Source organism: Octodon degus, unplaced genomic scaffold (assembly GCF_000260255.1).
Source record: "Octodon degus isolate 3935 unplaced genomic scaffold, OctDeg1.0 scaffold00077, whole genome shotgun sequence".
In the NCBI taxonomy this organism is placed as follows: domain Eukaryota; kingdom Metazoa; phylum Chordata; class Mammalia; order Rodentia; family Octodontidae; genus Octodon; species Octodon degus.
In genome coordinates, this window is record NW_004524653.1 from 4145370 (window position 1) to 4159411 (window position 14042).

Below are 14042 nucleotides of genomic sequence, written 5' to 3' on the forward strand. Positions count from 1 at the left end.
AATTGAACTCATGACCTCGGGCTTGCCCAGCAAGCACTTATGCTACTGAGCTATCTCCTTGGCCCCTGTCAACACTGAATTTTAAAGTTTTAACCCACACATGCTTTCTATGTGAGCCAGTCTGTACTCAAAAATTTATTGAGAAATAGAGCAAATTTTATCCACAAAACTTTTTTTGTTTTGTCTTGTTTTGTAATTCCAGCATTGTTTATAAGAGAAAACGTAGGAAATTTTGCATGGCTTCTCACAAGGGCTGCTCCAATGACTGTGGTATGACCCGACATGTAACAAGGACAACACAGAGATAGAATGTGACATGGGAGATGGTCACATGTGGCCACGAATACAGAATTTCTTTTCCATAAAAGTCTTCTATATATGCCCACATATCTTTGCTTCTACCCAAAGAGGAGTAAGGAATGAGAAAAAAAACAGTAATAGAAAAGGTCAAGCCAGGCATAGTGGCCCATGTGTGTAATCCCAGCACTTGGGAGGCTGAAGCACGAGGATCTCTGAGAGTTCAAGACCAGCCTGGGGTATACAGTGAGTTCAAGGCCAGCCTGAACTACATAGTGAGATCCTGTCTCTAGAAAATAAAAACAAAAGAAAATATCCTTCCATATGGCATAATGGACATACTTCCTCATTCCTTATTCATCTACACATTCTCTTTTACATTTAAAAAAAAAAAAAAAAAAAAAAGGAACCACCCAAGTAAATAAAATGCCACCATGTAGGAAACTTCCTGGTTTCTCCATTAGGCTGTGACATGAGGCTGAAATAGAGTGCCTATTTCTAGAACTTGTCACAAGTCCCTAGGTACCTGGCAGCTACCAAAAGAGGCTGTCTCTTCATGCTAATTCCCAAACTAAGTGATCCAAAGTCCGTGTGCCAGTTCTATGCTCAGAAATGAGATGCTTTGGAAGCACACTTAGAGGCAGTACAGAGTCATCCTAGCAAGAGCCCCAAGGGAGAAATTTCATCCTGGATAAGCAGAAGTCCTGACCGCTGTGGGCTTCTGCTGGCTGTGCTTCTTTGGTTCTGTTCTTGCTTTTGCCAGGAGCTTAAGACCTACAAATGCATTTTTATCCATTGGTGTGAATGGGGGTGTGAACAGTGAGAAAATAAATAAAAATCTTCTATATTGACACATGGTTATTGACCTGTTTAGGTGACTTTGCGCTCTGTAGTTTAAGAGAGTGGAGGAAAAAAATCCATCTCTTTTAGGAAATTTTGAATTTCCACAAAGTGCTGGCAGTATTTGGCCTTGGCATACCTCCTGCTTGCTGGTTTGCTTCCTGTTGTAGGCAAATTGGAGGAAGCCAAGAATTAACCAAACCCAGGTTTTCTTCCTGTGTCTGGTAATGGCTCCTCACAGGTCATGGGGAACAGTGAAGCCTCAGTGATTAGCCAGGGGCCCCTGCTGCCTGGCAGATGAAGCCCCGTGTGACATCCGAGGGGAGAAGAGACAGCAGTGCCCCTTTCATCCCACGCAATGCGGGACTGCAATTTCAAACACATGGAGAGGTGCAGCGTCGGGGGTTTCAGAAAACGTGTTTTCAACACCTGTGCCTGTGTGGAGCCGCGCTCCAGGCGATGGCTGTGGGTATGAAGACTCTAGACAGAAGCGATGACACCCCATGCGACACTAGCTGAGACAGACACATCAGGGAGCCCCAGGCAAGGACGTCTTAGTCTGCCCAATCCTGGATTCCCTTACATTTTCACTTGGACGCTGTAAGACCTTGCTCAGAGGAGGCTGATGTCCAGCAGACAGTGTTCAGCTCAAGGAAGGAGCCAGGAGTCCCACGTGGGCTTTATTACCAGCAGTCCCATTAGGAGAAGGCGGTGTTATTTTTCAACGTGACAAATCATGACGGCTTAACTAGAAAGGAGAAAGAACATAAGCTTAAACACAAGCGGACACATGAGCACCTGTTTTTTTGTTTTTTGGGGTTTTTTGGCGGAACCGGGGATTGAACTCAGCCCCTTGTTCTTGCCAGGCAAGCACTTATTCTTCTGAGCCATCTCCCTGGCCCCAGCACCTGTTTTCTTAAAAGGGGTTCCCGGGGATTTCCTGGAGAACATCTCTGATTCTGTCTAAAATTTCCCTTTGCTGACACTGATTTTTTTTTGGAAGGCTGCCGAGAACAGCCAGGACACGTTTGCACTCCGGGACAAAGATTGCTTACAATGGAACTTCTAAGGCACAAGCTGCGCGGTAGCCTGGGGCTGGCTCCTCCTCCCAGCTGTGTTCAGTTAGCGCCTCAGAGTGTTTCCTAATGGTTTTAATTAGTCCTGCTCATTTAGGCTTGTAGTGACTCTACCAGGTAATGCACTCAGGACTCAAAACAAGAAATCATGAAGCGCTCAACCTGTCCACCGGTGCCTCTCCAGTAGATTATCACTGTCTGCATTTTTACTATGCATACTTTTCAAGGATTTCTTTAGACATAAATAAGCAAATAAAACATAAATTCTGGGTCAGCCAAATAGTTCAGCAGATTAAAGCGCCTGCAAGCAGGCGCAGGAGCTGGGGATTTGATCCCCAGTACTACCATGCCAGCCCCGCCCCCGGGGCACACTGAGAGGCAATTGAGACTGGGCATGGTGGCACATGCCTGTAATCCCAGCTCTTGGGAGGCTGTAAACAGGTGGATCACTATGAGTCCAATCTAGTAGTGAGACCCTGAACACCCTTTAGACCCTTCCCTAAAATACAGAAAAAAATTTAAAAAACATAAATTTTTGTCCCTCTATTTTACACAAATGGTAGTGTAGTATGCGCTCTGTTCTACTTCGTGCTTTTTTTCAGTTAACAATACTTTCTATGTCTGACTAAAGAGCTCTCTCATTTTTAATGCCTAGAAAGTATTCCAATGAATGAATGAGTTCTGATTTATTTAACCAGAACCCCTTTAATGACCTTTGACTGTTCCCCAACTTTTGCTATTAATGTCCCTGCAATGAATAACTTTGTACATTTGTCATTTCACATGTATGCAAATTCAGATTGAGAATCAGCTCTCAGAGTCTCTTGATAAAATAATAAATCCTTAAAATTTTTGGTGGGTGATGCCAAATCTCACAGCGCAGAGACTCAGTCAGTTTATATCCTGAAACAGTGTGTGAGTGTCTTCATTGTCCCACCAGCTGAGGGAATATTTTTGTAAACATTTGTATATTCTTCATTCTTTGCCTGACTTTTAGGTTTTGAGTCATAAATACAAAAAATATTCTCAGGCCAAATTTATCAGATTTTTCCTGTATTTTCTTTTTCTTTCTTTTTTTTTTTTTAATTTTTGGGAAGGGTCTACAGGGTGTTCAGGGTCTCACTACTAGATCGAACTGGGAGTGATCTGCCTGTTAACAGCCTCCCAAGAGCTGGGATTACAGGCGCGCACCACCACACCCAATCTCAATCGTGTCTCGCGTGCCCAGGGATGAGGCTGGCACAGCAGGCCTGGGGATTGAACCCCTGGCCCCTGAGCCTACTTGCAGGCGCTTTAATCTGCTAAGCTATTTGGCCAGCACTATATTTTCTTTTATAGTGTTTTTATTCCCTTAAATTTTAGCCTGGTGTAGGATTGAGCTGTGACACCATGTTAGTATTTTTTCCCCCAGGTAGTTGGTCTGCGGTTCCTATATCTGTTATTTAAAAGTCCTTTCCTTCCATAAATTGGAGGTTTGTCTTTATTATACACTAAATTCTCATGTTTGGAGGTAAAACAAGTTGCATCACTAATGATAAAAAAGGTGGAAAAATAAACACTGTATTTCCCCCAAAATAAGACCTAACCAAAAAATAAGCTCTTGAACGATTTTTTCAGCTTGTTCCTAGTATGAGCTCTGCCCCATAATAAGCCCCAACTAAGACAGTCAGCCAGGCAGGTGCATTCACTGCGTCCCTCGCAACATAGGAAGGATGGATGAATTATAAAAGAATCATATAGATAATTAAATGTAAATAAATAATATTGTTGACATTAATACTCAAATAAGTTTTTTGGGGTTTTTTTGTTTTTTGCGGTACCGGGGATTGAACTCAGGACCCTGCTCTTGCCAGGCAAGTGCTTTTTCTACTGAGTTATCTCCCAGGCCCTCAAATAAGTTATAATATAAATTAAAACGAGGGCTGGAGAGATGGCTCAGTGGTCTAAAGCACCTACTTAGAACAAGCTTAGCAAAGCACAGGGACCGCGGTTCAATCCCCCAGCACCACATGCCAGCCAGCTCCGCCCCCTGGTGGGCTGAGCTGGCCACACGCACACACACACACTAAATAAATAAATAAATAAACTTTAAAAAAAAAAAGTGGTTTAAAAAATAAATAAATTAAAACGAAGTATTTGTAAGCGCTCAGGCAGGCACCTTGCACGAGAGGCAAACGCCTGTGTGCACAGCAGAACTGGAGGCTGGCTGCCTAATGACCCGTCCGAGTGCAGACACGTGCATGAAGGGCATGCGGACTTGGGGACACACAGGCTGCGTCTGTCCGCGATGGATCTGAGTGACTCGGCAGCTCCTGCAGCATCACAGACACACCGTCCTGACCGCCCTTTCGGAAAACACAGAAGCGTGTTCTGCATTTCTGTGCCTGCGACGCTTCGTGGCTTTTGTGTGAACCGTCCTTGTCAACGCAGATCGTTTCTGTGGCTCCTCCCGCCTCAGAAGTCTCCAATGAACGCTTGTCGTGAAGGACGCTGTGAAGCCCCGCCTGCAAGAGATGGGACCTAGTGACAGGGACAGCGGTGCTGACGGCGCAGCGCAGTGCAGACCTCCGCGAGCAGGCTGCATGGGGAGCAGAAGCGTTTGCGCAAGGGGAGCTGTGCTGCCGGCCCTGAGAGATGGAGACCAGGGGTTCTGCAGGAAAGAGAGTCCCAGGGAATTGGGGTATGAGGATATTCCAGAAGAAGACCACGTGACTACATTCGAATAAATGTAGAGTTTTGCACATGAATCAATGTAGATTGTTGTGCATGGATTTTTTTTGTGGGGGGGGGGAATGGTCTACAGGGTGTTCAGGGTCTCACTACTAGATCAGACTCATAGTGATCCACCTGTTTACAGCCTCCCAAGAGCTGGGATTACAGGCGCACCACCACGCCCAGTCTCAGCGCCGTCTCAGCGCACCGCAGGGGCACAGCCGGCAGGCAGGCCCAGGGATCGAACCCCTGGCCCCTGTGCCTGCTTGCAGGTGCTTTAATCCGCTGAGTTATTTGGCATGCCCTGTGTGTGGATTTTTAAATGAGATGTCATCTGAAAATAAGCCCTACCACACCTTTTGGAGCAGGAGTGAACACAAGGCCTGCGCTTACTGCTAGGGAAATCCAATCACAGAGAGGAGAGATGGAGAGGGGACTTAAAAGCCCTTGGCGAAAAGATACTTGGCTAACTCCTGAGGGATCTCATCATGGGCGCAGCCAGAAGATGTTTCATCTCTGAACTCGAGCGGCCCCGGGGTCCCCGCCCTGCTCCACTCCAGGGCTTTAGGCAAACATTCGTTTTTTCAAGCATCAATTCATTCATGAGTGAAACTGGAATTCCCAACAGTATACCTTCCTAAGGGGGTCCTTAAGAACCAAGCTGGGTCTTAGGAACTAGCATAGTACTGAGCCCAACCCATATAGCTTGACTTTTTATTACTGTCATTATTAGTATCGAGGCCATTTTCCTTCTCATTATATTCCTCCGCGGATGCACGGCTACAAAACATTCCATCACGGGGCTGTAGGTTAATTTTACAGGGGAACTCCACAGCCCAATTGAACTCTTCCGGAATTGTTGGACTTCTGACGTGGCTCTTTGTTATTTCTCTTGCTGCTCTCTGTGCTATAATTTTTTTTATCTTCTTAATCAAGCAGCCACTAATAATTATGCCCTCCCTTCCTATAGTTTTGCTATTTGAAGTATGCTACACAAACAGAACCATAGTCTGAACTCTCTTTTATAAAAAAAAAACAAAAACAACTCTTCTATATTTTTGGTGCAGGGTCTCACTGTGCAGCTCAGACTTGCAGTGATCCTCCTGTCTCGGCCTCCCCAGCCCTGGGATTACAGGCATGTGCCACTACACCTGGTTTCAGGGGGAGCCCACTCAGCATGTGGTACTGGGGATCGGACCCAGGTCCTTGGAGCTTGCCAGGCAGGTGCTCAGACCACAGAGCTATCTATCTCTCCAGCCCCTGCTGTTGAGTTTTAAGAGTTCTTTATGTATATGACATACTAGTCCTTTGTGAGAGATGGCTTGCTCACCTTTCCTGCCACACCTAGGCTATCTTCCCTTCCTTTTATCAGGTGTCTCACAAACGGAAATTGTTTAATTTTGTTGAAGTCCCACCTCTCACGTTTCCCTCTTAGGAATTCTGCTGTTGGCATCCAACCTAGGAATTATTTGCCTAAACATAAACTCCAGAAATTTTCTCTTCTGTCCTAACAGTTTTGTATTTACATTGTACACTCAAGATGTGCTTTCACTAAATCCTTATGCAAGGTGTGAGGCAGATTGAGGCTCTTTTTGCCTGTGTGGATGTCAAATCACCTCGAGCCATTTGCGGAAAGACTCCTCGTTGCTCTTGTATACCTCTGTTGAAGAACATCTGGGCACAGTTGTGTGGGTCCAATTCTGGGTCCTCTCTTCTCTTTAATTGCTGTGAGTGTCTGAAAGTTCTAGCTAGACTGACCCTGTTCTTTGGTTAGAGACACCAAGCTTTGAAGGAAGACTTTTTTTGGGGGAGGAAACAATCCCTTTTGATGTTTTTGACTCTAAGTCTAGGAGGTGTGAGGCCAAAAGAACTCACTGTGGTGCTGTTCTCCCGGCTTCTAGCTGGTCTGTCTTCTCTATACCCTCCGAGGCCTTCTATGTTTGTTTCTCCAATAATTTCCGAGTTGGTTTTTTTTTCACTTGTGAAAGGAAGAAGAGAACATACCTGTGCACTCCGTCAGATGACATACCAGAACTCTCAGCTTCTTTTTTCGTGACAATCTAAGGAGAAAAATATATTTCAAAGTAAGGGCTCAAATTCAAGCCGAGGGTTGCCCTTTGAAAAACCATGACACTCTCTTCTAGGAAGAGCTCCATGCAAAGCAGAGCCCTCTCGCCCTCCTGCCACTGTCCCCTGCTCCTGGCTGCTCTTCTGCTGCGGCCCAGCCAGCCTCCTGGGGCCCAGCGTATCCTCAGACTGACTCCAGGTTATTTTTCTTTTCTTTTCTTTTTTTTTTGGCAGAACCGGGGATTGAACTCAGGCCCTTGTGCTTGCCAGGTAAGCACTTATTCCACTGAGCCATCTCCCCAGCCCATTTTTTTAACTAGCTTGTCTTTCTTGTCCCCCACACCCCCAGCTGAGCCGAAGAGCCTGCTCCCCTGGACCTCCCCAATCACACACACCCTATCTGCTCTATGCTTCCTCTGTACCCGCTCCTCCATCACCCCCATCCCCCACCTCTGCAGCCACCTGGGTCGTGCGCTCCGCTGCCCAGGTCAGAAGCTGCTGCCCCCTGCAGCCTCACCTGTCCTTCAGTCCACTCACTCTGGAGCCTGGGACACAGAGAATTCCCCAGAGAGCTCCAAAAGTAACGAGCCTTGGGCCTTACCACCAGGAATTCTGGCTCAGCTGGGGAGGTCTGGGTCACTTTAGAACCTGCCCAGCTGATTCTTAACGTCCTACCAGACTGGGACCCAGGAGGCCAGTGACATTCAGCCTCCCTTAGCCTAATGTCCGTCTCTCTGGGTGCTTCTAGAAGACTGCAAGAGTCCCTGGAAGAGATAAACGGGTGTGATTCATCTCTGTAAATCACACAGGGTCCACCACAATTAAAATCCTAGTAACAGCTAACACCTCTTGGGTGACTGCTGCGTGCTACGCCTTGTTCTAAACCCTGGCTATGCGTGGCCCCACTGACGCCTCAATGCCCGTAAGAGGCAGGTGCTACTCGTTACCCCACTTTGACAAATGAGCAAAGCTGGACACAGGTGTCAGAGCGTGTGTCGGGACTGCACAGATAGTGTGCTAGAGCAAGGGCTTGAGGCCCGGCCAGCTGGCCCAGAGCCGGCGCTGCCCCTGCGTGACCTCTGTAGAGGCCACAGTTGCTGAAGGAAGATTCGCACATGAATGGATGGAAGTAAGATGGTGTTAGAGCCGGCCAAATAGCTCAGCAGATTAAAGCACCTGCAAGCAGGTGCAGGGGCTGGGGTTCAATCCCCGGGCCTGCTGTGCTGGCCCCATCCTCAGGACACACTGAGATGGCAGTGGACACTGGGTGTGGTAGTGCATACCTGTAATCCCAGCTCTTGGGACACTGTAAATAGGCGGGTCACTAGGAGTCTGATCTAGTAGTGAGACCCTGAACACCCTATAGACCCTTCTTTAAAATACAAAAAAAAAAAAAAAGTAAGATGGCATTCCCTAGTGACACCTTGCCCAGGCCAGGTGTGAATGTCTCAATTGAGATTTATTTCCTGTCCTGCTTTCATAACTCCTCATACTTAAAATACCTATTCAATAACTCATGTAGCCTTTTTTGGTTTTTTCCCGGTACCAAGAATTGAACTCAGGACTCTGTGCTTGCCAGGCAGGCGCTTATTCTACTGAGCTATCTCCCCTTTCCTGTAGTGTTTTGATTTAAAATTTATTCCATGCTCAGCTTCATCTACACAAAGACATCCTTAAGACCCAGAGGCTTGAGGCAAGAAATGATTTTCATGAGAAAGTTGTCTTAGTCGGTCCAGGTTGGAATTAAAGTAGCATCACTTGTAAATAGCAGAAGCTGATCTCTTGGCATTCTGGAAGCTGAGGACTAAGATCTGGGTGCCTGTGTGGTGGGGTTCAAGGTAGGGCCCTCTTCTGAACTCCAGGCTGCTGACTTCCTGTGGACCTTTGGTGGCAGGGAAAGAACCAGAAGCCTCTTGGGCATCCCCTGTATAGTTCTGCACATGAGGGCTCTGCCCTTTGATCTAAATCATCTTCCAAACACCTTGTAACGATCACCTTCAGGGTTAGGATCGCAACATGTGGCATTTCACAGAGTGAGGATTTTCATTCCATAACACACATTAAAGTAATACCCTCAAGCGGCTGTGCACGTACCACCCCAGATAAAGCTACCTTGCCACAGGGATGCCAGCGTGCCCAGCCACCCTTCTACCAAGCATCGGAAGGTCTTGGACCCTAACTGTGCCTTGGAATTACAAAAGTTTAACTAACATTAGAACCTGTGTTGTGAAAGTGCCTCTCTTTCAAAGCCAAACGCCTCTCCCCTGGAATTAACAAGGAACCCTAACAAGCCCACTCAGGCCAAGGCTTATATTTGCTTCCAGCCTGAGGCAGTGCCCACCCTTCAGGGGGCCTTTCAGAAGAAGGGCGTCTTCATTTCAGATGAGTCTTGGGCCTCAATGAAAACCTTGTGCAATACACACACTTTTATGGCTTTAAAAATATTCACCAAAATGTGCTGTATGTATTTTTGAGCCATTCCTGAGGAGCCTCGCTTGTCATGCAGACTCTGCCAACCTGGGCTCTGGCGGCGGGCCGGGCTGAGGACACAGCTAAGGGCTGCGTACCAAAGATGGCTGCAGCTTAGGAACTCAGAGGAGATAGACTGCTGTGGGCGGCGTGACCCAGAAAGATGTCAAAGGGAGGCAGAGGACAGCCATACCTGAAGAGTCAGCGGGCCGGACATGGCCTGGCATGGGGAAGAATGGACAGAAGTGACAGCAGGGAGCGCAGTGTACAGACCTGTAGGCGCCTTCCCACCCATCCGCCCTTCCAGGGAACATTTCCCACAAGTCTGCTTTGTGCCCAAAGCTCTGCGAAATGCATAGCATTTTCATTTTAGCCAACAGAACGCTTCCGCTCGGGCGCTGTGCTACTAGGGAATGTTACGTGCATTATTTCTCAGTAATGGCGTGAATTACATGGGGTCAGATTGATGATCAAGCCCACGTGAGACAGGGAGGTCTTGTCTCAGTGAGGCCAACACCCTCACCAGCTCCCCGGCTCCCTGGATTTCATCAGAAGTTTAGTCCTGGTCCTACTGGGCAGGAATCAGACGTGGCACTGTCCTCTGGGGGCTTCCGGCTGAGCTCGTAGTGCCGACCCTTACACCCAAGATGATGGCTCAGTATGGTGGGTCCTAATGAGAGAGAATCCTGGACGTTATGGGCCAGGGGAGCCACTGGGGCTCAATTCCGTTCCAAAAAGTCTTGACTGAACATGAGTCTGTGGTATGGTTGTGTCTGTGTATGTATAGGTGTCCCCCCAAAGCCTCATGCAGTCATGGGGTGGCTTCCAGCGATTGTGATTAATTCCTGACCCAATGATGGGATTATGGGTGTGAGCGCTACACCCGGCCTGGGTCGCTTAGCCTGAATGCAGTATATGGAGGGGAGCGAGGCCTGCTAGCTGCCCCAGGTGCCGCTCCTCCCTGTGTGCTTTGCTGTTTTCTGCTGCCATGAGCTGCTGCCCTCTGCCCTGTGCCACCCTGCCTTGGAGCCAGCCACATGTGGGCTGAAACCTCCACTAACTGTGAGCTAAATAAACCTTTCCTTCCTTCGTTTGGGGTGCTGGATATTTTATCCCAGCCACAATAAAAAAGTAACCAAGGCAGTCTGTGTCCAAAAAAAAAAAAAAAGACACTGGCCATAGCATTCCTTTAGAAACAATGTTCACCATCATTACTGCTAGTCACTGCTGGAAAGCCTGCTGTACCCCTAACACAAGGCGCACCGTTCATCTTAGAGGACAGTGTAGCCAACACACTCACTAATTTCCCACTTCAGGAGCTAGTCTTTGTGTCCTGGGTTAGTCCACACTGCCATTCAACGATGATGCAGATGAGCCGTCTTGTCACCTCTCTCCAAGTGCAGAGGGACCAAAGCTGGTCTGACATCAACGGAGCAGCATAGAAGCTTTGGGTTAGGTGAGAGAGACAGGCACTGCCCTCTCACTCCTGGACAAATCAGACAAAAGCCTGGGCGAAACACAGCCAGCCCAAAATGAAGGACAGCTTGGCAACCAGACCCAACGGCTGCTTTCAAGAGAAGGGATCCCAGGGATGGGAAGGCAGCATGGCCGGGACAGCAGGAGCTGAGCCTGGCCTAGCAGAGCCCATGACACAAAGGGCACAGGACTCACGGGTGAAGCGTTAGGGGAGAGAGAAGCAGAGAGAGAGAAACCTTTGGAGGCCCACGGACAGTAGGCAGAGCAGTGACCTGCACATTAGCCCAGGCACAGCTGTGGGGGAAATCGAGGAACCACATCGGCGCAGCGTCAGCCAGCATGTCTTGTCCACCAGCCGGACTAGAAAGTCTGAAGATTCACAAGGCCACAGATAGAGGACTTGGGAGGGTCTTTCCTCACAAGTGGGGAAAACATCATGCTGGACTCAATTTAGTTTCAGTCCTTTTAAGATGAACACATCTCAGAAGTAAGAACTGAAACGAGCAGACCACTTCCAAGTATCTTAAATTACATCCAGAGCAAAGCTCAAGAATATTTATTAAGGCTAGGCGTGGTGGCACATGACTGTAATCCCAGCACTTGGGAGGCTGAGGCAGGAGGATCTCTGTGAGTTCAAAGCCAGCCTGGGCCACATAGCTAGTTGAAAACTAGTCTCAAAAAAACAGCAAGAGCCTGTCTCAGCCTCACCCCAAATAAAAAGAATCGACAGGAAAAGACACTTTAAAATTCATAGTAATTTCTCCAGATGAGTAAAAAGTTGAGTGGGAACATTGAAGGGAACATATTTTTTCAAAGTCCAAATTAAACTTTCGAAGATGAAAAGCTGTCATGTATGAGGTGAAAGCCCACTGAATGAGATTAACAGCATTTTATACAATCCTAGGAAACAAAGACTAGAGAATTTAAAGGCAACAGAAACTACCTCCAGGGGAAAAATATTTTTTAAGGAAACAAAGAAAGGAAAATCAACGAACTGAATAACTGCTGGCAGACAAATAAATCATCGGAGCCCTCGAAGGCAAGGAGCAGAGAGGATGGGGGAGGGGAAGGAGGAAGGAGAAGGGCAGAAGATATTTGAAGGCATGATGGTCAAAACTGATCATTTCTGGTCCCGCTTTGATCAAATCATGTCACTCATTCGTCTACTACTTGCACCCATCTGGGTGCAAAACAAATCCAAGGAAGAAGGCGAGAAGTCCCATCTCCGCGTGTTTATATCCTTGGGAAAGAGGAGACGCCAAACCCGGAGTGACCGTGCGGGTCCGCTCAGGTGTGCCGGGCTCAGCACTCTTGCTGTCTCCTCTGAAGACGTCGTTGCCCTGTGCATGGCAGCATGTCCAGTGGCAACCCCAGCTAGAAGCCAGCTGCAGTCTCCAGGGGCAACCACTGGAAGCGTCTCCAGACACGGCCATGTGTGCGCGCGCATGCACACACGCACGCACCGGGAGAGGGGAAGCGGAGATCAAGCAAAAGTGAGATATGCCAAGAAAGGAGGGGAAAAGGCAATCAGCGGCAAAAGGCTGAGGCTGTCTGAGAGTTGAGTTACGGTGCTTTGAAGCGGTAAAGAAAGACCTTGAAAAATGTCACATTCTAAATGGCTTGAAGAACCAGACGTGGTGGCGCACACCTGTAATCCCAGCACTAGAGAGGCTGAGGCAGGAGGGTTGCTGTGAGTTCGAGGCTAGCCTGGGCTACAAAGTGAGCTCCAGGCCAGCCTACGCTGCATAGTGAGACCCTGTCACAAAGAGACAAAACAAAATTTTTTTAATTTAAAAATAAATAGCTTAAAGATCATAAGGTGGCGCGTTTCTGGCGAGTAGATTCCCAGGTACACAGGCAGAGGCCTGTTGGGTATGCAGAGAGAACTGCAAGGCCATTGAGGCCACAATAGAGTGACTTCAGGAAAATAAAACAAGGTCCAAAAGGAAACGGGGATGGAGCGAAGGAAGCGCTTCTCCAGGGCGAGGAGAGGCCTGGGGTCCCGGCAAGGATGCAGGTGCTGGCCGCCGAGCTCAGCGGCTGCCCCAGCTTCGTGGCCCAGGACCTGAGCCGCACCCGTCGGCCTCAGTCTCCTCCTCTGTACCTGTTCCTCGCCACCTTCACACAGCTCACAGGAGATGCCAGGTTCACAAAGGTACCGAGCGCTGTGAGAAGCCACCGGTAGAGAGAAGCCTTGCTCAGGAAATACGAAGGATGCGCTTTAGGCAGTTCTGAGTCCAGTACCACGCAGCAGACCGAAGGGAACGGAAGAATTTGCGTATATTTAGACTTATATATTTGCATATAATATATGCTTCATAAAGATATTTATTTCCGACACCTACATTTATAATTTTTTTATGTATTTAGTGCAAAGTCTACAGGATCTCACTATGTACATCAGACTTATAGTGAGCCTCCTGTTTTCAGCCTCCCAAGCGCTGGGATTACAGGCGCCTGCCATCATGCTCAGTCTACGTTTTGGGGTTTTTTGTTGTTGTTGTTGTTGGTTTTTTGGGAGGTTTTTTGTTTTTGTTTTTTATGTCCGACACCTGCATTTAATTCACCGCTTACATTACATAAGCTGACACTCGCGGCCACATGGTCGGGAGCATTTAGAGGCTCCGTTCTGGCCCCTGGAGGTAGAATCCCCCAATTTCTCCCTGTCCAGATGTGTGTGAACCTCAACAGGTGACCCACGCTCCCACTTTTATAGTGTCTAAAAACTATAAGCCGCAGGACTGGCCTCATGATATCGTTGTACAGATTAAATGACTCGTGTGTAAAGCACGTACTGCGCGGCAGAGCACACGCTGTAAGATACTGGGTGGTATATATTATTTCATAATCCTTAATGATGTATGAAGAGTTGATGAACTTGTTCAACTTATACTGTCCTAGAAAGGAGCACGCCTCACTGTCTGATGCATAGTGATTCTGTTAGATGCTTTGCCGTGGTTGGTGTAGTCTCCGTACATCTGCTGCCACCTACGGACGTCTGGGGTCTGGCGCCTATGGGCAGGCTACTGTACTCTACTCTCCGTTGTGGAAGGAAGTGGTAAAAATAGACAGAAATGCCGAGGTTCTGTGGGTGCTGCACACGGG

At 47.9% G+C, this 14042-nt stretch overlaps 1 protein-coding gene across 13 annotated transcripts in view; it reads left to right on the plus strand.

Moving 5' to 3' along the window:
* Nucleotides 1-14042, plus strand: part of Bcas1 (breast carcinoma amplified sequence 1) — a 112829-nt gene that overhangs the window by 36530 nt on the left and 62257 nt on the right. The window lies entirely within an intron of this gene.